Raw genomic sequence first — 24,890 nt, forward strand, 5'->3', positions numbered from 1 at the left:
TCCTGGCTGCTCAGTCACTGTCACTGCTGTGGTTCAGAGCTGTGTTCTGTGGATAAATCAGACATTAGCAGACATGTGCTATTTGTGTTTGTGTGAGAGAGAGAAAGTGAGAAAGCAAGAGAGAGAGAGAGAGAGAGAAAGAGGAGGACCGAGGGGTGTGTGTGGACTGGGGTGTGTGTGTGTGTCTAATTTGATGTTATCACAGTCACCTAAAAGAGAGCAGCAACACCTCTAGGGCTCTCTTATGTCTGGTGTTGTTCACTCTGTTTCATCTGATCCTCTAAACAAATCATTCACTGTCTAACTGAAGAGTGAAAATATCAGTATGGGCCTCCTGCGTGCTGCTACGCTTGTGCATTGGCACTCGTGTGTATCTACAGTATGTGTTCAGGCTTGTGTTGCAGTGTTAACATTTGCTCCATGGAGCAATGGCAAATTGCAGGGTGTCAGATGAGACTGTTTAGGTCAGATGATACGCATTGTTCTCTGCCCCTTATCTTGCTCTCTGATACAGACTGCCTGTTTCATCTCTCAACACTGTGTGTGAGTGTGTCTATAAAGGTGTCTGTGTATTTGTGTGCCTCTCTATATTGCTCTGTCCTTCACACAGGAGCACTCATTGATCCAGCACAACTATAGTAAGTGTGTGTGTGTGTGGCCTGAGGGGGGTTTCCAGTCTGGATCGATAAAGCTTGCTGGTGGATTCCCCTCTCTCTTGTCACGGATCCCTCAGTGTGAGAGTGGTGAGACCGGGCCAGTCTGTTTGACTCATAGCTCTGTGTGTGTGTTTGTGTGCGTGTGTGTGTGTGTATGTGTATTTGCTAAAGCCACTGTATCATGGCTGTGTGCAAGAGCTCAGTGGGAGTATGTTATTGATCGCGTGATGGACGCCTTTGGTAAAGCATGCACATATAGACAAGCAAAAGTATGCACACACACACACACACACACACACACACACACACACACACACACACACACACACACACACACACACACACACACACATTTGAATGAGCAGCTCTTTGAGCTTTCAGCTGTGACCAGTTCATGTTATCCATAATCTTTAAGAAACAAACTATACATTCCATTGATTCCATTTGAATGAATTATCACTGCACGAACTACAATAATCTGTTTCATTTTCAATAACTGAAACACAATTTTTAAGGTGAAATGATCAGTCAGGTTATCAGTTGTCACTATTTCAATGATCACCATCATAACTTTCAATCACATATTTGTTCTTCTTGGATTTTTCTTGTTCTTATTCTTTTAGATGATTATAAATGGTCACTTTTACATTTCCACACATATGAAGATGTCTAATAAGGCATCTTTAAACAAAATGGTTAATTGATTTTCCAATTGTTTACTAAGTAATATAATCCCGAAATATCTGAGCTGGCATTTCAAAATACTTGAGAGTATTTGTTTTCCCTTTTTCCTTCGCTTCCTTCTCTTCTCTACTTCTTCTCCTCTCAGTCCTGATGAATACGTTTTATTGGTGACACAGTGCATCTCTTCTTCTTTCTGTCCATCTTTGGCTTGATGCCTCCTCCTCAACCCTGGTACAGACTGGTGGCCCGTGTCAGCATCATAACCACACACACACACACACACACACACACACACACACACACACACACACACACAAACAGAGACACAGAGGATCCATGTGCGGGCCCCACCTACCCCACTTGCACTCCACCATACACCTCATCCATCTATCCATCCACTTCATCTATCAGCTCCTGGTAGCATGTACAGCTTTCAGTCTTTCGATAGCGCTCGAGATGCTCTAGTGGTTTGCCATTTATTAGGGACACTGTATGCCAAGGTATTGGCTTGACAGGATGATACATGTCAAACAGACGGCTGTGTTGGTCAATAAAGCTAAGTTTGAATGGGCTTTGATGAAGAGGCAGGAGGGTGTTTGCTGACAGCTGGCCTCACTGTGAGACGACCCTGCCTGGGTGTCATGTCACTATTTGACAGCCAAATCTGTTTGCGTTGAGGCCTGTTCGTGGAGCGATTTGTGGGGGAGTAGACAGATAGATAGACAGGCAGACAGTCAAACAGTGCGAAGCTTTGCGTGTTGACTGGCTATCGTGGATTTTACTCCCTTGTCATATTCCTCCCCTTCTCGTGCTACTTCTCTATCTAGCCATGCCTCTCCCTTTAATTGATGGTTTGCTGGTGTTGCTGTCGGTTAGAAAATTAACATTTGTTTGCTTGTCAGTTAGGGAACTGAAAGAGTATGCTCTGACAGCGATGTGTACGAAGGAACTTCATCCGTGTGTATGTGTGAGTGTTTGCGTGTCACTTTGTTAGTATCGCTCTCCTCCTCCAGTTGGAGCTTAAAACATTGTGAGTTTTATCTGGTCGCCATGGTAACGGGTGCAATCCGGCGGGCGGAATGAGGAAGGTGTGAGGATGCATCGCTGCCTGATTTTTATAAGTGCATCACCACGGTTCATCTCCACCATACTCACACATGTGCACGCACGCACACACATACAGAGGACATATCAGCATATGTAGCATCTTTCTTTCTTTATTTCCTGCATTGCAAACTGTATAGTCCATCATCCATGGTCTGGATTAGGATGATGAAGCACTGTGTGTGACTTGTCGGTGACACTATGTGCCTGTGTGATATATATATTATTATAATAAACCTGTTGGCCACTCTGTTAACAGGGACAACAGCCAATATCTAGGAGCTTCCAGTGTAGAAGGCAGATATTTGAGCCAACACTTCCTAATCCGTCCAGCAGAGTTTATGAATGCAGGTACATTAACAAAGCTGTGTAAATTTTGGTCTCTACCTGCATGCAATCAAACCCCGCTTAAAGATGATTGGTCGTTAGAGGTTCAGTTGCAAACACACCTTGGATACATATTATGCATGTATTGTTATCGAGAATAGCTAATAACTGACCTAAAACCGTACAGCAGAATTGTCAAGCATATGTCAGTTTACTTTAAGTATTTTGAAAATGCATGCCAAAGTTTTACACGTTTGCACTGTAAAAGCTTGGGTTTTATATGGTGTGATCATACTTTTCCTTTGAAAGATGATCAGTTTTTCTCCTGCCATCCTGTAACTATATGTATTTTCTCACTTGTGCATGTTTTCCTATAATCCCAGAATGTGTCCCTGATTTCTACATCAGGCTTGTGTCAGGGGCATAACACTTGTTGCAGCACTCGAAAGGGCCAAGGAAACAAAAATGCAATGTGCAGACTTGGATGTTAATTTTAATCTTAATTTTAATAAATGATTGCCATGGGTTTAATTGTATTTGTGGGAAAGGAAATGTCCAAAAGTAAGCAACACATTCAACAATATCATCAGCATCTGTGATTGGACCATGATGTAGACATAACCCCAAACTTCAGGATTTTATGTTTCTTATAGACCTGCTTTTTCTCTTTCTCACTTTCTGTTTTACCTCTGCCTCCTAGGGTTCTCTTACTGCTTGACTTGACATTTATTCCTCTCAAGTGCTTATCAGGCCCACTTGATCGCCTCTTGTTTTGCATCATTATTTTTCTTCACATTCTGCTGTTTTCAGTGTGTCTGCCCTCTTCCTTTACTAAAATACTGAAGTTAAAATAGAAATATCAAAGTTTGCCAAAAGACATTTACAGGAATGGTCTTTATTTTATGTAATAGCTACACATGAAGTCAGTGTAGTCTTTTTAATGTTCCTTTCTTTTGTGAGGCAGCTGAGTCAGTTCTGCAAACTGTACACACTTAGATATAATGTGCTTGCTTCATTAGAGCCAAAGAAACTACAGCTTATTTGAATTACACATTTACATACTGTGGTTGAATGAACTATTCAGGTGGCATCTGAGTAGCATGCTTCATTAAATGTTAATGAGAACATTGTGAGTCATATTACAGCATTAAACCAGGGTAAGGGATAAAGAGATTAACACACACAATTAAGTTGTTTTCGTTTATCTTAAACAATGTATGGCTTCTTAAAGAACAATCTTTATTCGTATGAGAAAGAAGACACTTGCAATGTTACAATATTTTTGAAAATTGTAATAGATTGAACAAGCAAATAGAGTCACAGAACAATACTAAGTGATTGATTAGTTGATATCGCGGGAGATAACAACAGAAAGCGTAAACATCGAGGGTGAAGAGGGTGTGGAAAAGTGTGACGTCTGTGTTTTTTTTGCATTGATTGAGGCTGTTTAATCCCCCTTCTCTTTCACACACACTGCCTCTCTCTCTGTGAAGTGTAGCGTCACCACAGCTGCAGTAGCTTCTGTCCCAGTCTCCATTTTGTAGCCACTCCGCAGAGGACCTGTACTCTTCCCACCCCTCTGTCTTTCCACTTTTAACTTTATCCCTCTCCCGCCCTTCTTTTCTAGAGGCACTTATTAGGAAATAGTGAAGTGACAAAGCATCGTCTTTTTTTCTTCCACTCCATCAGGCCTGAAAGTGAACAACAGATAGGCTGAAAAATGGCAGAATAGGCAGAAAAAGAGAGAGACAAAGTGGCACAAAAGCATGACATGTTAAATTATGCAGATGGGAAAGTGGGCATAGGATGCAGGGATGATGGAATGAGGTGGGTAGGTGTATGAGGACATATAAGGGGTTGGACAGATGGACAAAGAAAGAGGTGTGTGCGCTGAGATTTCCTGCTGTCCCCAGCACCCCAGGGAGGGAGAGAAGGCCAGAGGCTTTAAAGCCAGTGGGGCCTACCATTAAAGATGCATCTGACAAGTACTTAATGCTCCCCTACCTCCCCTCTCCCCTCCATTTCTCATTTTTCTTTAGACTTTCTTTACTTGTTCCTGTTAGTATCTAACCATTAACCATTACACACATGGTGCACATCTATGTGTGTTTGTCTTTAGAATGGTTACCATTCATACCTAGGGTAAAGGTGGGGGAAGAGGGCAGGCAGGGGGGTAACTGTGGAGGGGAAATGGGTGCTGTTTACTTATTGATGAGTATTTATGGGCTGTGTGTGTGTGTGTGTGTGTGTGTGTGTGTGTGTGTGTGTGTGTGTGTGTGTGTGTGTGTGTGTGTGTGTGTGTGTCCGATTCTGGCAGTGATGCATGTTAGGTTGGGTTATTTATTCAGCACTCGTGTTTGGATGTTTTACAGAGAGAACAGGTGCAGAGTGACTCTGAGCTTGCTCTGTTTGAGCGGACTTTGTGTGCGCATGTGTGTGTGCGTGCGTGTGTGTGCTAGCTGTGTCAGTGAGACAGACAGAAAGAGAGTCAGACACAGGGGCATTCACTGCTGTCCAGGCACTGATAGGGCCGCTGTGTTTGTCTTTGTGGATAACATGATTTGAATATTGAAAAGAAATTCTATTTTGTAGATTTCAGATAGATAGATATAGATATAGATAGATAGATAGATAGATAGATAGATAGATAGATAGATAGATAGATAGATAGATAGATAGATAGATAGATAGATAGATAGATAGATAGATAGATAGATAGATAGATAGATAGATAGATAGATAGATAGATAGATAGATAGATAGAAAGTACATGCTCAGGAACATGGATGTTCTGCATAGAGATTGAAATGGCGGGAGAGATGGAGGGAGGTTGAAGGAGGGAGAGAGGGAGGTAGGAAGTGAGAGAGGGTTGTGCACGAGGAGAATTTCAATGGCACTCCAATCATGCAGGCAGTCTCGTTAGCCCAGGGAACATTTGCATAGCGCTTCGGCGAATTCATTTGGCGTTACTCAGAGAAGATGGCTCCCTTTTTCTCTCAGCTAGTTAGTTATTCATTAAGCACAAGGTGTTCAGAAGCACATTCACGCGAATTTCTCATGCATCCGTGTGTGTGTGTGTGTGTGTTTTTGTGACCTGTTGACCGGTGTGCCTTTCATGTTACACTGTATGTTTCTTGTTATATAGGCTTTGTTGCAGATCTACCTCCCATGAGGTTTGCATATTTATGACTGACTGGATACGTGCCCTGGATCTTTCCACGTATATCCTTACAATACTGACTAGGTACATGCCAGCAGACAGAATTGCTGTCAGATATTGTGCCAATTGCAGAGCCAACGTCAGAGCATTACTCATCACCCACCGTGATCTCGCCAACAACTTCTTCCTCAAGTAGTGACGCCGGAGCTTTAAATTTTATATCGCTGCTGCCTTTCTCCTCCTCTTCCATCCCAAGAAGCTAATTAGGGGAAAAAAATTACATGATAGAGGTTCAGACAATTAGATTTTTACCTCAGATCATCACTAATGGGGAGCATAACTTGCCTAAAAAAGCATGTCACTTGTAAGATTGGTTAGGATTGTGTGTGTTTGTCAGGGGTGGGAGTATGGGTGGTGTCAATGAGGAAGCAGAGCCAGTAAGTGAAGATGACACACATAATGAAGAATGCAGTGGATGTGTTATTCTAATTATCCCACTGAGACCTCCTTGCGATCTAATGTTGTTTGACAGTGCACAAAAACCATGGTGAAGAGCTGCACTTGTATGCACATTTGTGTGTGTATGTGTGTGTGTGCTGGGTGTGTGTGTGTGTGTAAGTGCGTGCGTTGGAATCTGCAACCAGGAATTTGCAGTGACAGTGTTTGTCACATGTGCTTAAGCTGTAGGGTGAATTCACTTTGTGTGACCTTTGCTTAAGTTGGTCTGCTGCTCATTTTAAGTAGGCAAACACCATAGTTTGTGTTTGACACGAGTTACTTATTTCACCTTTATTTGAAAAAAGAGAACTGCATCATGTATTGGCTTCAAATGGTTGAACTGCACTCTTAAGTAGGTGAGAAAACATGAGCTGGAACTGTTTAAAGTTAGGAAAAAAAACTGTGCTGTGGGCCAATATTTATTGTTTTCTTCAAAAAATCAAATAGTGTATGATTGGTGAAACCATACAGAAGCATGTTTTAAGTAAACATTTCAAGCTATTATCTTAAAATTTCAACTAACTAAAATAACTTGAAATTTCAAGTAAGTCAAAATTTGGAGATAATAATTGAAAATTCAGGTTTTTCTTTTTTAATGGCCGAAATAAGCTTCCATAAACACCACCAGCTGATTAAACTAAAGGAAAAAAACGATTTGGAATTAATTGATTAATGGTTTAAGTCATTCTTGAGAAAAAATGAAAATACCACAAATTCCTAACAGGTTTTATAGAAGACGATTTGCTTCTTCTTTGCATCATTGTCGACTTTTAGAAGTTGAGATGTTGTGACAATTTTCTGCCATTTGTGGACCAATTGGTTAATGATAAAATGTGAGGCTTTATCATTATTGATCATTTTCAGTTCAGCCCTGCTGTGTACAGAGTGCAGTGTTGCCATTAAACACTGAAAATGTTTCATTCGGAGTCAAGAATATGATGACTTTGACGACTGTAATCGCAGCAGATAATGCTGAAGTTGAGTGTCGGCAGGTCGAAAAATGTGTCTAGTTGTTACATTTGTGTTAAAGAAAAGGCTACATAAGCAAAGGAAAAGAAAGAAAACAGAGCATTCCTATGTGCATCTGTAGTTGTAGACATGCATGTGTTTCTGTGTATTTGTGTTTTTAGTAGTGCGCTGGGGGCAGGGCAATATGAGAGATATCCTGTTCCAACACATCCCCGCTGGAGCTGACTTAATGACCCATGACCTGAAGATGTACATGCTAGGAGAAGAGAGAGGGAGGGTGCAAGGAGGCAGGGTAGCTGAAGAGGAAGAGGAGGAGGAGGAAAGCAGAGGGGTGTTGGACCGGGAACAAAATGGATGAAAATTAAAGCAAATAAAGCAGAAAAGAGATGAAAATGTGTTCTGCTTGATGCATTGCTCTCTATTTCTTTGTCCTTCCAGTCTCTTTCTCTCTCTGGAACACGTCTTGGTCTGACCAGCGTCGTGTCCATCTGCTTGAGGAGCTCCTCCTCTTACCTCTCTTTGTCTGCCTCTGGCACTCTTCTCACTTTTCTGGATCCACTTCTTTTCTTTGGGCTGAAAGATCACAGTTAATCAAAGTCAGGATGGCGACAGCCGACAGACCCATGACACGCAGCCCACAGTGGACACAAGCAGAGGCAGTAAGGGAGAGACAGAGTGCTTCAAAGTAAAAGGACAGCGAGATAGCCGTAGAATAAGAAGACAGGTGAAACAGGTTTGCACATTTGACCTGCACTTCCTTTTTTTTTAGTCCTTCTCAATTTTTATTTTACCCTTTCTGACACTTGCCATTTTTATTGGATTTCTGGACTTTCCCGCCCTTCCCACTCTTTCCCTCTAACCTCACATAACCTCTGTCATATCTGTTAAATTCAGATGTGCATCTGCCTGTGTGTGTGTAAGTACATGAGCGCATGTGTGTGAGCCCACTGATCTCCCTTGTCAGCAGTGCCATCTCTGTGTTTTATTAATAGCTAATCAATGAGCTCTCTGGGATCTATGAGATGGCCTGAGGACTCCCATAAGACATATGCCTCCGTATCAGCGCACACACATCAATAGCTCATAGAAGTCGGTGGAGTATAACACATTTAGAGTTGGTGTTGTTGTTGTTTTTTTGTCAATACCTTTTTTTTTTTTCAAGTTTTCGGTTCGTATTTTAATTTAGCTGCAGCAACAAAGTGGTGCAAGCAGCTCAGATCCATTATAGACCGATTCACATCTGCCCTTCATGTTTCCATATCTGGTTTGTTTGTGTCATAAATGCACTCTTTCTTTCTCACTTTCTGTTTTACCTCTGCCTCCTAGGGTTCTCTTACTGCTTGACTTGACATTTATTCCTCTCAAGCGCTTATCAGGCCCACTTGATCGCCTCTTGTTTTGCATCATTATTTTTCTTCACATTCTGCTATTTTCAGTGTGTCTGCCCTCTTCCTATTCTTCCCTCACCTACCTATTTTCTCTGCGCTCACTTTCTGTACCTTAGCTGTTGGTATTTTGAAAGTGCAGCCTGTTTTTTTTTTCTTCTTTCCATTTTGTTTTTTGTCTGTTTTGTTCATGTGCATAGCCATTGTTTTACGATGCCCAGGGCAATCTGGGTTTTTGTTCCTCTCACTCACTGGGGACATTGTTTGAAAACAGAAATGTGAGTTTCAAATGTCTTTGGAGGAATCCTCCAACTTTTTGCTTTTTCATTTATAAGCACCCAAACTAAATAAAGGATACTGCTATTAATAATCCAATTTTTGGTGTGGTCAACAAACAAAATTAAACATTTTGTTTTAAAAATCCACTTTTAAAAAAGTTAAAAATGCACCTTATTCAAATATAATGATTTATCCATAACATAAAGTCATTAAAACTTCTACTAAGTCCCCAAAACAGAACCCAGTCCTCCCCAGAATTCACCCCCAGTTAATGGGAATACACGATTGCAGTGTTGTGCAGATATTTGGAAATGTTTATGCGTTTCTTAGAAGTCATTCTGCTTAATTTGTCTTTACTGTAATGGGTGTATCTGATTTTTCAAACAAAACTCCTGAGTTTTATTGTGTTAAAGTGACAGAACAGAGACAAAGTTTAGGCTAAGCCTTAAGTTTCTGTTTTAGTGCTTTGGTTTACAAACTTGCATTCGCAGCACCATCTATAGTAGCAGCCCAGGTGTATTAGCAGCTCACGGCCGACACCATGCCCTTGTATTTCAGCCTACGCTATGCTGAAGTTGTGGACACTATCATATTTCATGCTTCATCTAGCCAACAATTGTGGTGCCAAAATGAATGTAGCCTCTTCTCATGTTTTATTTTTTGGCAAATTTTGCAATTTTGTGGTGTTTTGTGAGCAATGTTTTTCTCTTGGACAACAACTGTCTGAGCAGTCACTGAAACAGCTTTTGACTTGGCTTAGACTTTATGCCAAGTCAAAAGAACGTTCTCATCTGTTTTTCAATGCAGTGACACATTTTGTAGGTGGGAAATCACAACTCAAAATTGTGTCCTTTTCAACCTCCAGGTGTTCAATGCACAAAGCCAGAAGAAAAACCTTGCCGCCTCCAGGTTTGCTTTGTTGCGCATGAAGTAAAGTTAACAATGTTAAGCTAGTAGTGAGAGCTTGCATCAATTATGACAATACAGCCACAGTTTCAAGTGAGCTAAAGGACTAAATTAATTATCATTCAGCCGAACTCATACGTAGAGAAGCTCTACTTTATTTTTATTGTCCAAGATTCCATTATGTGGAATAACATCAGGACTTAGAAAGAGCATTACATTGAACTTTTTTTCTTTGAATTTTCCTAGACACTGGAAACTTTCACTTACCAGTTGTCACTGAATGCAGCACGGAGAAACACGCTGCCATAGTGAAGGCCATTTTTTAAAGGAAGCTTTCTTATAACCTGACTATATTTTGTCTTTCAATACTATTCCTATATCCAGCTGCCCTCTGACAAAGAATGTGTGTTTTGGTGTGTGAGAGAGCAAGAGAAAGAAGGCAATCTTTTTACATCTAAGCTTAGCTGACTAAGGCTCCCAGAAGACAAAGAAAGGGTGAGAGGAGTGCGGGAAGCGAGAGTATAGTGGAAAAAGAGAATGTAATTTGAATCTCATATACATTTCAGTTGAAAGTCATTTTAGCCTTGGTACATTCTCTCTGGAGTCAGTTTTACACACACACACACACACACACACACACACACACACACACACACACACACACACACACACACACACACACACACTTGTGGACAAAGCTCTTGTGTATGAGCACAGATTGACAGTTGAGTGCTCACACTACAGCTCATTCATCCTTGTTGACTACATCTCTGCAGCCAAGTTGAAAATGAATGATGTGTCAGATGCAGCCTCTCTACAAAATAAAACATATTGTTTTCTATTGTAGCTACAATTGCTTGCGTACAAATACAACATTACAGTTTTTTACAGACGCTAGGACACATTTCTCAATACTTAGGTCACTTTTGCAAAACTCCTCACACAGTGAGCACAACAGAAGTCTATGTGGGCTAAACTGAGGATCAGTTATCATTGTTTTGGCTCAAAATGCATTCAATGACTACATCTCTCAAATTTCATGAATTATTTTCTCACTCAGACACAACAACTGCCAAAAATCTTTGTACGTACAGGACATTTTGCATGTGCTTACATACTGTTTTCAAAACTGTTAAACTTATGGCCAAAACAATAACACAATGCAAAACTTAAAAAGACAGCAAAATGCAACAGCAATATTTTATTGAAACATATTTTAAATCTAAAAATGCAGTTTAACCAGCCACAGCTTATTCTCATTGTAGATGAACATCTACACAGGTGTTACTCCTTCAATTTTTCAACTCCTTCAATTCTGGCAGCCAGAAGATTATTTCCTAGGTGTATTGCCCTAGATGACATGAGATGTGATGTGGATGAGAACCTGTGGCCAAATGGAGAAGACCAAGTAGATTAGCATTACTATTGTATGTGTATCAGTGGATGGTGTGTATACAAATTCTTGTATTTTGGGATTACTTAGTGCAAAAAAAATAAAAATACATAAACAAATATTAACGAATTCTGCATGATGTCTGATTCATTCCAGTAACATATATTGAAATTATAAACAGAGATGTGTCCTTGTTTTACACAAGAAAACACTGTGTAATGCTACATGTTGTTAGTGTTTTTTAGGTCATTGTTTTGTGGGTGACAAAGTGTGTTTGTCGGCTGTCAACCTTTGCTAGTGTTCTGGAAGAATGAGTTTATTTGAGACCTGAATAAAGTGTTTTGGTAGTTGTAGTGCATTTTGAATGTGAAATGAACTGCTTTGCCAAGCTGACGGTCAGTTAGGAGGATTGTGTGAAGTGTTTTGCAAAAGTGACCTAAGTATTGGGAAATGTGTCCTAGCGGCTGTAAAAAACTGTAAAAGCTGGTAAAAAGAAAGAAAGGAAGGAAAACAACCTGTGGGCGACAAACTTGTTTTTGCGTTTACATTCCTCCAAAACATGTATCCTAAGAAAAACACAGCTGCTTTAAAACTGTGTTTGGTGTCCAAGTGAAAAACTTTAGAAGTTTGATTTTTTTAGTCTTTCTGGGCAGTGGTCTTAACTTTTTGGCCTTTTAAGAGTATATGTGCAATTTTGGAAAACCAGGAAGTTAATGACACTGTTGTGACTTAAACCTGCCAAGGCTACATATCAGGCGGTTCTTGCAATGTCAACACTGTAGAGAGAGATTTTGACTTAAGCACTCTCACTCGCCAATGGCATCCATCCCCAGCATCCCCCGATTTGCTTTGTGTGTGTGCATCTGTGTAAGCATGTCTCTTTTCCTCTGCATAAACAGTGTTCCCTTTTCCTGCAGGCTGACAAGTGAATGCCTTGTTTATTTCTGTTGACTGGAAAAAAGATGTCTATTGGTCCCTTATACCTACAATTCTTTCTCATTACCCATCTTTTTTTTTTTTTTTTTTGCAATTTTAGACTAACATAGGTGGGAATGATAGAGTAATCAGCTATAGGACAGATGAGAAAACAAAAAAAAAGAGTTTCATGTTTATTACACAGTTATTAACATTAACGTATCTTCATGCTGTGGCAGCTTATATAGACTGTAGTCATGTGGCACTATGGAATGTATGTTGAAAACAGTATATTCAGTTCTATCCGCCTGATACACTGACCTGATAAACTGATCCCCCAATTCATTTGGTATCACCCTAGAGGGTGTGGGTATAAGTGGAACTTGACATCACTTTACTGGGCATGCAATAAATTCTGTTCAGTTTTTTAAGTGCAGGATAATGTATAACATGCAAAAATGTGATTGCTGTTATTTTTAAAACACACATTTTTAAAACCACCATGTGCATACACAGTGTGTTTGCACAAGTAGTTAGGTGCAGATTAGCCAAGTAACTGCTGCTCTGATGCCTGGCATCCTGGATTCAGGTTAGTTTCTGTTGCTATGGAAACGGCATAAACTTTCATGTAACCTCAAGCTGTAGCTATCTAAAGGCATTTAATTAAGCCTATCTTTAGTTCACAATATCGGAATATTATTAAGCAGTTCTCTATTTATAATAATATTTAATTCACAATAACATCAATGTATAAACTGTGAAAGAGCATTGTGGAAGAGTAGCCTGGACACACTGACATAACTAATTAATAGTGGTTCAAAACCAATGTCAGAGCCCCAATTTTTCTGTAATTCAGACTGAACCAGAACAAGCATATTTTACCCACCACAAAAGATTTGAAAGAATTCTGCTTCATACAGAGAAGTACATTGCTGCATCGCGTTTTCTTCTGTTTCTTTTCAAGTGACCAATGAAGAAAATTTAATCTTCAGTAACAGTTTAAACATTTTCTCTCAAATGAATAAAATTAAAATGTAAAAGTTGGTTAAAAATACGCATTTGTATCAGGTTAAGTGACTCCTATCGAAGTGTCGTTGGAGATAACACCCTATCTGCAAAATAAAATCTTTATTGTGTTTTCCTAAGCCAGATAAAAAGGTTGCTAAACATAAGGTTGTTAATTGAGTCCTGCAGTCAATAAGTGCCTTGCCCCATTACCGCTGTTGCTGCTGTTTTCTTAGGACATAAATAAATGAAATACTTTATAGTACATCTTCATGTAAACCATAATTAAGAGGGTATTGATGCTTAAATGGATCAAGATATGGATGAATAGAAATAGTCAGTTGTGCTGCTGAAAATAGTTAGATTAGCTAGATTAGTGTAGTTATAACTAATTAAAAAAGTTATATTATTAATTTATATTAAAAAATTGGATGTCAACTGGGCATCATTTGCATCTAAAAAAATCTAAAATTTCTTTGTCCATCAACAGAAAATGACCCAATTTTTCAGTGTTAGCCATTATTTTAGTTTGACCTACTGTATGGAAGCCATCTACCTATTACGTGCATGTTGCACATGCTCAGTGTAGGAGGTGGGTGGGTAATTGTAACATCAGTTGATAACCTCTGAATATGACTGTATGTTTTCCTCTCCAGAAGTCGACAGCATGTAGCAGTATTCCACTAATAGGGAGAGTGGCTCTGCATATACGCAATGTGTTGCTGTGCAGGACAGAAGCATTCTGCCATGCTTAGAGTGTGTGTGTGTCTGTGTGCTGTGTGTGTCCTATCTGTGGGCTTGAATTTGTACATTTAAGTATGAATATGCATGGTTGTGCATCTGTGTACTTACGCTTTCGTCTGCTTTTTCTTCCGTGTGTGCACACTCAAAGTGTATGTGGGACAATAATTTTGGACTTTGGGGAGAGAAAGAAGATGAAATAGAGATACAGACTCAAGGAGAAATTGAGAGATAGGAAGAAGAGAGCTAAGAATAAGTGATGAAAGAAAGATGCAGGATAAAGGGAAAAAAAGAAGTTGCCAAGGAGAGATTGATAGAGAGAATAAAAGGCAGAGGAGTACTCTCCAGAGATATGCTGCACATGGGGACCAAAGACACTTTCTGCCACCATAAGCATGTTTAAATTTTGAACAGGCACTTAAGAGGGACAGCACAGAAATGCATATTTCTCAAAGAGGTTCGGAGCAGGCGCTTGTGGGTAAAGCAGTGATTTTTATGAAAGACAAAGAGGTGTTTAAAATAAGGGAGTGAGCAGAAAAGGGGAGAGTTAGAGTGGAAGAAGAGAGGGGAAAGAGAGATGCAGGCTTTCTTAATGGAGGTGTTTTTGCTTCACTAATTTTAAGGCCCATTTAACAGAGTGTGCTTCTTTCTACTCTCCCACTGCCTCTGCCTCGCTCACGCCCCATCCTTCCATCTCACCCTCTCCTCTCTTTCCCTACATCTTCAGTTAATTTAATGAAGGGTTACCCGATTGCTTTTAGCATTAATATTCCAATACCAAGTGATGTAAATAATGAATGCAACCTTCCCCTGTTCTGTCCCTCCATCTCTCTCACTCTCTGGATGATGTTGAGCCCCATCTGTCATCTCTGCGGTGGCACAGAGCACTCCCCAAGGATGAGAGGGAAAAGTGGGATAAGAGGGCAGGGCGAGAAAAGGAGGGAGGGGAGGGCGAAGGGTGAGAGATGGTGTGTCTAGATGGAGCATCGCTGAGATTTTGTGGTTGTGGTTTTGTTTCAGTATGAATAGAAGATTTGTTTTACACATTTGAATTTAGTATCACAGCTGATCACTACACTGTGGGCTTTAATGGTCTCCAACTACAGACCTGGATTCCAGGTCCAAGAGATTTCTGAGGGTTTTGGATTCATTTTCACATGCAGCACACAGTTGTTTCTTTAACTTACCCGATTTGGGGAATACCCAGTCTTTTATTTGAGAATAATTATTGCAGTTATAGTGGGATAGTTGATTTTTTCATAGGTAAAACTTACAGGAAACCTGACCAAAAAAATCTGATGCTTAAAGAAAAGTTCATATTTTGCAAAGACAGTTCTCTCTCAAGAGAGAACTTCAATGTGTTGAGCTCTCATTTTTGAGTCTCCTAAACATGCAGAGAAGTGTAGGAGGTACAAGGAACATGATGGGCAAGAGTTGTTAATTTTTCAGTGAATAGAGATGAAATTTAGGGGTAAAATAGTATTTATATTAGTGTGTATGTCAGTGATTTTTGTTCATTTACCCAAATAGGAAGAATTCCAATTGTACAGACGTTACCTGTAATCCAACAACAATGAATGTGCAACTGTGGCTGTGTTTTTGTGTTTGGTTTAGCCTGTGACTGATCTCACAGCTCACCAGGAACTACAGTTCTTCTCTGATATCCTCCACCTTCATTTCGTCTGATCTGCACATTTGTGAAAAAGACTCATAATGCCTCACCGTGAAATATGATCAAATTCCCACCCACCTAAATGTTTTCCTTTGACTTTGTATATCATATCACTGTTTCTCACATTTGAACGTTTTGCCGTTATTTAACCAGAAAGTGAAACTTATGAGATGAAGAGTTTCTTCCATCAGCAGCATTAACCTAGAATGTTTTTCTTTCTGATTTCACTTTAAGATAGACAAGCCTGGCCAATCCCTGTGATTAAGGTAAAAATAAAACAGTGACAGTGAGTCTGTTGATGACAAGTTCAATTTAATATGTGCATTATAATGTTAAACATTTCAGCACAAGGTCTAATGTATGCTAGGAAGCTTTTTAGTCACAAGAGAGGGTGAAGAAGAAGATACTGTGAAAAAAGGGAAGTTGGAGAGCTGGTGTCTGGTTTAGACTGCAGGCCTCTTGCAAACTAGTAATGAGTGGAGCTAATTAATTTAGACTCTGCCAACAGATGGCTAAAGCCACATGGCAGCCACTAAGGGAGGTACTCCTCTTTCCTCTCACTCTCTGTTTCTCTTTTCCTTTAACTGTCTCTGTCCATTTCTTGAGCCGCACTCATTGTTAGCCCCTATGCTTCATGTGTGTGTGTGTGTGTGTGTGCATGTATCTTCGAAGTTGTCACTGGCAGCCAGAGTATTTGATCGATCTTCACTGAGCAAAGGCCTCTGGAGTAGACATGGGAGCTTTCAGGCTATTAAGCAATTATACACTCTCAAGGTGGTCACCTCAACCTTTAACACAAAGAGAGAGAGAGGGTGAGAAAGTATTTTTCTAGGTATGCATTTGTTCCTGCAGGCAGAGGAGACTGGATGGAGGGATGAAGAAAAGGCAGATGGAGAAATGGTGGAAAATGATTTTGGTATTAATGGCTACATTTGTCTGCAGCTTCGCTTGCTCGTGTAAACACGACTCCAGCATCATATTGTGACCTCACCCCACTCATCTACCGCCACACACATACATACACAGCCACTTACCACTTAAATCTACTTCTCTCACAATACCACCACACACACACAGAAGCCACACTACAACCACTCTGGTGTTTCTGCAACTAAAGCCATTTCTGAGGAGTTTCCCTGAGTACCTAAGCGGGAAAACACATTAAAGTTTAACTCGTTGTGGAAATAAGGAGGAAGGAAAGGAATAAAGGGGACAGTATTGTCACACACGCTATTCTTCCCTCGCTACCCTCTCACTCTCTACGGTTCACTTTTCTTTTTCTTTGCTAAATCAGAAGGCTGAAGAATTCGAAAGGGATAAAGAGAGGAGACGATCAGGTATTGGGAAGAATATTGATATTCAGTAATAAGTCTGTCCCGCTATGATGCATTATTTTATTCCACATTTTACACAACTGAATCGGTGTTTAGCCACTCGAAAAGAACCTGCTGTCCACTGTATAGTTCTGAGAGAAATGTAAGTAGTAAAAATTACGTGTCTTTATTCCAACCCCTCCTTTCCAATAATGGATTTCCCCTTTTCTGCCGAACGACAAATGTCTCAGGGTGCAGAAACATAAACAGATAAAAAGTGAGGGAGGGAGCAGAAAGAAAAAAAGGGGGAGAGAGTAGAGGACAGATGGGGTAGCTGGCAAGCACGTGGCACACTTTGCATGGGAGTGTGTGTGTGTGTGTGAGAGAGAGAGCGAGAGACACAATAGTGGTAATTATCCTAGCCGTTGAGTGCACAGAGAGCTTGGCAGTATAGGGTCTGAATGGGGGGGTGGGGGGGGGGGGGGTGGAGGGAGAGAGGGATAGGCAGTCAAACAGTAATATAATCATAGTCCTTTGTGTGAGCGAGAGCAGAGGGCAGCTCAGTGTCAGCTGTTATTGAGTGCTTATCCCCTAACGGCCTCCCCTACACGCAAACACACGTACACAAATGCACACAATGTACAGCCATGCCGATGAAATCGCACTATTCATGCAGTGCTCAGCCACTTTCACACGTCGGTTCCCTGCAAATCCATCAGTCACAGCCGAACAATGTGCATTATTTAAGCCAAACATTATGGCTAATCTGACATGCAGTGAAGGGTTCCCCGTTGTTGCGACAGGTGACAATTTGAGTTGCTAATACAAAGCTTAATCACTATGGTAACTAGTGTTAATGCTTGAGTTGTCTTAACTACTGCACGCAACGCAAGCTTTGTTCATTCATCATCTGCTTCTCATTTACCTACTGTGCAGGAAATCTGCAATCCCTTCTGCTTTTGGAGAAAGTCAACATCTCTAATACTGTATGTGTGCACTTGTGCTGGTAACATGGGGGCATGTAATGCACATTTTATGGGCACTTCTCTTCGAATCCTTTACAATAGAGGAATCAATAATTGAAAAAGTAGTCAATTAAATCCCAAATAAGACACTTATACACAGCTGTAGTCTTAAAATAACAAAGATGTTAAAATAATGGGCTTGCGACAACATCAAGTTTTGTGTGTGTGTGTGTGTGTGGGGGGGGGGGGGGGGGGGGGGTAACAGCAGCAGTTAAACAGTGTGATATGGAAGCATGTTTAGGACTCATAAATAATTCTCTGGCCTGGTCTTGATCCTTCAGCCCAGAGGAAATCCCACAGCAGACTAGATAAAATGCGCAGGACACATCTTAGACTTGACCTTCTACTGTATCCTCACACAGACACACTGAAGCCTCCTTAGACATCTTTCTTTCAGCATGGCCTCTTTCTGTCTTTTGACCCTCACTTACTCTCTCTTTCTCTCTCTGTTCCAGCTCTGCGGGGATCGGCTTAGCTTCTGCACATCCTTGATGATAAATAAATGTTTCGCTTTGTCTCCACATCAATAATGCAGACTTACTTTAAGTGCTGCTTTGGGGGCTTATATTCTCCGTCTTTTTCCTCTGTTCTACCCTCTCCCTCACTTCTTTCCTCACCTCCATTCTTCCATCTGATAGAAGACAAGAGGCAGAGAGGGAAAACTTCGAAAAGCACTCAGAACCTCCTCCGGTCTTTCAAGGACTACCTGTGGCTTTGTGAGTGAAAAGCATGGGTTTACTAAAGCAACAGGAGAGAACCACAAAAAAGGAGATTAAAACAGATTTTGATTTATGAAAAATTATTATTATTGATTGAAAAGTGGGAGAAAAGGCAAATATTCATTCAAACCTGCTGTGTTTTGACTAAAAGAATCAGCTCAGCAGCTCTACTCAAACACAAAAAATATAAGGCTTTTTTTTGAAGTGTGCAGAGAAAAACATGATTTTTACAGATATAACATATTCCTAAGTTACAAGCCAAAAAGTTACATTATTGGGCTCCTGATTTAGTGATCTGCTGTCCTGCAGAAACACACTCAACTCTTTAGGTTGAGTTTTGCTTAAGCTAGATGGTTTCTGTAATGTGTGTGTGTGTGTGTGTGTGTGTGTGTGTGTTATGTACTGGGCTCAAGCAGCAACACAATCATCTGTGGCATAAGATTTTTTTTAAATCTTATCTTCAAAAGATGCAGCTCTAACTGTCATGTAGATCTGGCAATAGATTATAGAGTACTTTCTAGACTCATGACACAAGAAATGTTATACTTTATGCAAGGACCAGGCCGAGCTGATTTCACAGCCTGCCTGAAGTAACACTGTCTATGACTGTCTTCAACTTCTCATCATATGTTAACGATGTCCTTTTTGATGACCTACCTCACGTTACCTTGTCATTTATCCTATTATTAAACTTCTTATCTCTTCATTTGACCGAATATTTCCAGGGAATTTCTTTATTGGAAGATATTTGTAGCTGTTTCTTATCATACTGAAACCAGTACTGCAGCTTGTGCTAATTGTTGTACTCGTTTTAAGCTGTGTAAGAGCACACGTCTAAAGAGAGACTACACTTAATTAAGTTCCAATACAAGAAGAGAATTAGTCCATAGGAGTGAAGGCAGGTAATCAAAAGGAAAGAAAGGAGTGAAGGATTTCGCAGCATAAATTCATCACCTGATTAAAAAACCAGATAGTGCTTTGACACTGCAAAGACACATCTGCGTGATATGACTTGCATGCACGTGTGTACTTTATATCCATGTGCAAACATAAGCCCATATATGATTAAATAATAGAGAACCTTTTGGTTTATGGGAGGGCATAATCTCCCTTATTTCAACTATGACTATGACTGCTCACTGCAATCTAGGCTGCTTTCAAGTCTTATACTCCTAGTGCATGGAGAGTATCGAGATGTCATGGTGACTAACTACAGTGCAACCAGGTATCATTGCAAAACGTGTAATAGACACGCTGATCCACCGTAGGCATTTTACGCTTTGTCTCCCCAAAATGAATCGATTAAGCTAGGGGACTGATATGGATATACATGTAAATGTGTTAATAATTTCTGTTTAAACACTTTATCGTGATTATATTTTCATGTTGTCTTGAAAAACAAATCTCCCTCTGCTGTTACTGCAGATTACTGCAACTTCTGCATGCGTGCACATTTCACATTTTGGAGAGGCAAAGCGTGAAATGGACACCGTGGATCGGCGTGTCTGTTACACGCTTTGTCATGATCTATATCAGGTTGTACAGTGAGCTGCTATTGATATGTAAGTATCAGGTTACTACACTGAGCCCAATTTATGCCAGTTATAGTAAACCAATTAAAACACCAACACCTCCATAAGATTAGGGTTGAAAAAACTGAAGGAGATAAAATTATTGAGATTTGTTGATCTTAAATTGATAGTTACTGACCATTTGCTATTGGGTGTTGTTTCAAAAATCAAACCATAGGATATCCCTAAGCAAAAAATGGGCTTTAAAGGCAAGGAAACCCCAGGAGAGTGGTGTCTACAACAGGCTTTCATTGCTTAAGACAATTAAGACAATGAAGCCCATGTCTCATCACCATAAAGTCACTCAGAGCGTTGGGAGTGTTAAGGGGGGCGTAACAATAACATGGCACAAGGCACTCATTGCCTTATTAGCAACAGCCATAGCTGCTGTAACTATGCCTTTGGATATGTACTATACATACATACATTTTACTTCATCTAAACTGCAGGATAATACTGTACATAGACGTAGCCTGTAAATGTAACCTGACAGTAAAAAAACGCCTAAAAAAGTGTGTCAGTATTTGGTGAAACAAGCAGCAGTGTGTGTGTGTGTGTCATTGTAGCCTATGAGTTTCTGGGTAAGGAGCTGCTGTGTATCAGATGTGATGTGCAGTGTATGCTGTGTGTCACAGCAAAACAGCTGTTCTTGCACAGAGCCGTTGGGCACCTGTGTGTGTGCATGTGTGTGTGTGTGGGGGCAGACTGCCTCGTATCGCTGTCACTCACAGAGACAGAGAAAGACACTGATGTTGGTTCGCACTGACACTTATTTGACTCCACTGTCCTTAACTCTTACCCTGCTCCAGGCAGATATCTGCGTTCTTGTGTGTCGTACAGTCATATCACATCAAACCTTGGCACCCAAACACTGGCCTACAGCCCATTCCTCTGCTCCACAACATTTTTTGGCTCTCCCACCATATTTGCCCTCATTTTTTTCTTCTCTCCTATCCCTGTTTCATCAAAATACCTTACTAAATACTTACATTTAAAAGCTTTATGGTCATTTTATATTGATTTGTTTTGACATGAGTCACCTGGTGGGTTTAAGGCGTGGTTGGTCTTATCTGATTTCAGTATTGAATCCAGCACTCATTGGACTGTTTAGTCAAAAATAATTTTACTCCTGCACATGAAAAAACAAAAACAATATAAAATAAAATATATATAAACTGGCAATATAGATTGCACAATGGAGCAGAGCCACATATTGGACATGTTTAACTACATGCTTTTTATGTACTTTAAATTTTTTAATTAATTTTTTACTAGTATGTGAAAGAGGTCAAGTCAAGGAAACCCCGATCTCTTATAGAAGCAAAATAGATGATAATGACTTTGAACTAACAGAGGGCCAGTCGTCACCCTCTAAGTCAACAAAGGGTTTGATGCTTACCTGAGTTAGCAGAACATGGTTTTTGTCTTACAAAAAAAATGTGTTTTTGTTACAAAATACTGTCTCTGATGGGGCTGTACTCTGAATTCATAGGGTTAGGTCACAGCACACACACACACACACACACACACACACACACACACACACACACACACACACACACACACACACACACACACACACAGTCAGCAGTCATGTTCTGCCAGCACTTCTTGTAATCCCTCAGACAAATTACAGCGTCTTCTCCTCCTCTTCCTTTCTCCTCCTCCACCTCGCTCACTCTACTATCTCCTTCCAGCTGCAATTGGATTTGGATAAAGATGGCTTTTCCTTTTCTTCTCTATTCTTCCCTGCTTTGGCTAAAGAGGGATTTGCCCAGGGAGATTACACACAGACGCAGGCATACCTACGTGCATGTTCACAGACCACAGCGTGGAGACATTGTATTTGAGGAAAAACATCTTTGCTAACAAACAGCCCCCACCCCTCTACCTCTCACACCCACCCCGCCTGCACTATAGTGACAAGCTTCATAGCCAGAGGTCAACAACCTCTCTTGCCTTCTCTGTCTTTCACTGCTTCTCTCCCTCACAGTTGGTCTTTACGACTATTTAACTCCTTTGCACAACTTTTTCTATCGTTCCCGTCTGTTCTTTTACACACTATCCTTGCATTGTTCTCTGTACATCCTGCAGTCAATCTTCTACTTCATCTTATAATTTGTCTTCAGTGCTCTTCTTCAGGCAGAGGAATTGGCCTTACCACAGTGTAATGTTAACTCCGAGCCCCCCACAGACGACTGCTTTCTTAAAGTGCAGGGGCTGACTTCCTGGGGTTAACTGTTTGTTTGTGCTTTTGTGAGTTCTATTCTAGTTGTGCCATGTGATGAAGGAGACTGAATGAATGCGAATATCAGTAACCGGTAACTCAGCCATTTTTCAGGGCACAGAAGCACACAGTATTAGGCTATCATGACACACAGAAACAGAAAATATGCCCCCAGGGACTAATTTGTGTCTGTGTATGTGTACGTGTTGGAGTAGGGGGCTGGTGGTGCTGTGACTGAATAATTGAAGGGTGGAGGCAGCAGATGGTCTTTAACCCTGAACCCCAGACAAGACAACAATCAATATTTAAGCAGAAAAGAAACGATGCATTGTACACATGCACACACAGAGGCCCGCGTGCACTATATGTAAACTCAGTGACACTTTCTTATGAGAGACAGGGCATGGATGTCACTGTGCATGATATATAGAGTTTGCTTTTCTGCATGTAGCGAGGGAATACATATGTGTGTGTGTGTGTGTGGTGTACATCCAAGAGGTCAAGACTTTGTGTAAAATGTGTTTATTTTGCAAGTGATTTTTTTCCACATCAGAGTGTCAGGGTGTAGTTTTTGTGTAATTGTGGTGTGCTTTCAAAAACGTATGAAAGTTGTTGTGTACAGGCACCGTTTATATGCAGATGTGTCATGATAATATCGTCCATGTGCACAGAAAGGAGAAGCACATCATGTGTTTTGAATTGTACAGACATTTGGTAAAAACCACAGCCAACCCACCCACCCACACACACAACCACACACACTCACACACACACACACTTCTCTCTCTCTCTCTCTCTTGCTCTATCTCTCTCTCCTTCGCTCGGCCACCAGTAGTGGTAATGGGGAGGGACCTGTCAGCTCACTTAATGCAGCTAATGTTTGCCTGCGCCTAGGGACACAAGCACAGAGACACACACAGTCCTGACACACACAGCGCTCCACTCTCTCTCTCTGTCACCACTCTGTCACATTCCCTCTCTTCTGCCTCCATCCCCCCTCCTTCCCTCCCCGCATCCCTCTCATTCTCTCCCAGCTTCTTCTCCTCTCTTCACTGTGCTGCGCCCAGGCTCTTAATATTCTTCAGTCTTGCTTTTTCTCACAGCGTGAAGCTTTTTGGGCAACATTTATTATGATCGCATTCATCTTGCATATTACTCAGAAGCTCTTGTTATTCCAAATGACCAGTCTGTTTCGACGGCAGTGAGAGGGTTCTGTTTAAAACAACAAAAGTCACATTTTACGTTAAACATTGTGGCATTATCCTTTTTCTAAATGCCAGCAGAAAAAAAAATGTGATCATATGTCTTAATACTTGGTGACTGAGTGGCCCAAGGAGGCATGTGCTGTAGATTTTAGGCCTCGTTACTGAAATGTGTCATTTTTGTGGAGAAATATGTGACTTCCTCCATGAGCAATAAAATCCATCTTAAAAGTAATAGTATTTAGGCAGGCTAAATTCCAATTGCGGTCTCTTTTAGCATCCTGTCCTCTCCCTTTTCTTTACTTTGCACAGCAAATACAAAAATCTAGACGTTTTGACTGCAACACTTTACCTTAAGCTTGTAATACCACTATATTCATGCTCCTGTAACTGAACATAAACAAATACAAACCAGTGAAGAGTGCATGAAACAGCTACAAGGACAGGCTTAATAAAAACAAATGGCTTATAGAGACAAAAAATACTTCTGTGTTCTTTCTCTCTTTTCCCTTCACCCTTGTTGCTGCCTCACCCCATCTATTCCTCCCTATGCTCTGTCGCTCTGATGAATATCACCCAAGCAAATCAGAGATGCAGAGGAATCTCTCTCTCGCTCTCATTTCTCACCCTCTTTCCTCTCCCCTTATTTCTCCTTTCCTCTCCACCCTCCGTGTTTCTTCTGGTCTCCCTTCTTTCTCTCTCTCTCTCTTTTGACTTGATTTCCTTAACTACCTTCCTTTCCTCCCCCTTGCATATGTGGACCTCATTCTCTCTCATTATGATGATTTGAGGTTCAGCTTCAGTTGCTGGCCCATTAAAAAACAAACAACAGCAGCAAGCCTTGCCTTTCCTTATATTGCACTCAGCCTCATAAGATGGCCTCTGCTCTGCATACTGCATTATAAGCTCGACTACAAAAATTGCCCATCTGTGCTGTTCTCATACTCCAGTATAATATGTTTAAATATGGTCGTGCAGCAGAGATGGTGGTACACACACACATGCTGAATGACCTTGGCAAATGCCACCTCTTGCCAAACTGCCATATCTCAGTGCCAGCCCTTCATGAGGCCTCCCACTCTTTAGGGGGAGTGCTACATGGCTGCGCGGGGATTGGATGCTGGACTAAGGGGAAGAGA

General features: G+C 40.8%; 1 protein-coding gene across 2 annotated transcripts in view; it reads left to right on the top strand.

The window, feature by feature from the left end:
- dscaml1 (Down syndrome cell adhesion molecule like 1) overlaps nt 1-24,890 on the top strand; it is a 97,846-nt gene that overhangs the window by 19,448 nt on the left and 53,508 nt on the right. The window lies entirely within an intron of this gene.

Source organism: Maylandia zebra, linkage group LG14, assembly GCF_041146795.1.
Source record: "Maylandia zebra isolate NMK-2024a linkage group LG14, Mzebra_GT3a, whole genome shotgun sequence".
Lineage (NCBI taxonomy): Eukaryota > Metazoa > Chordata > Actinopteri > Cichliformes > Cichlidae > Maylandia > Maylandia zebra.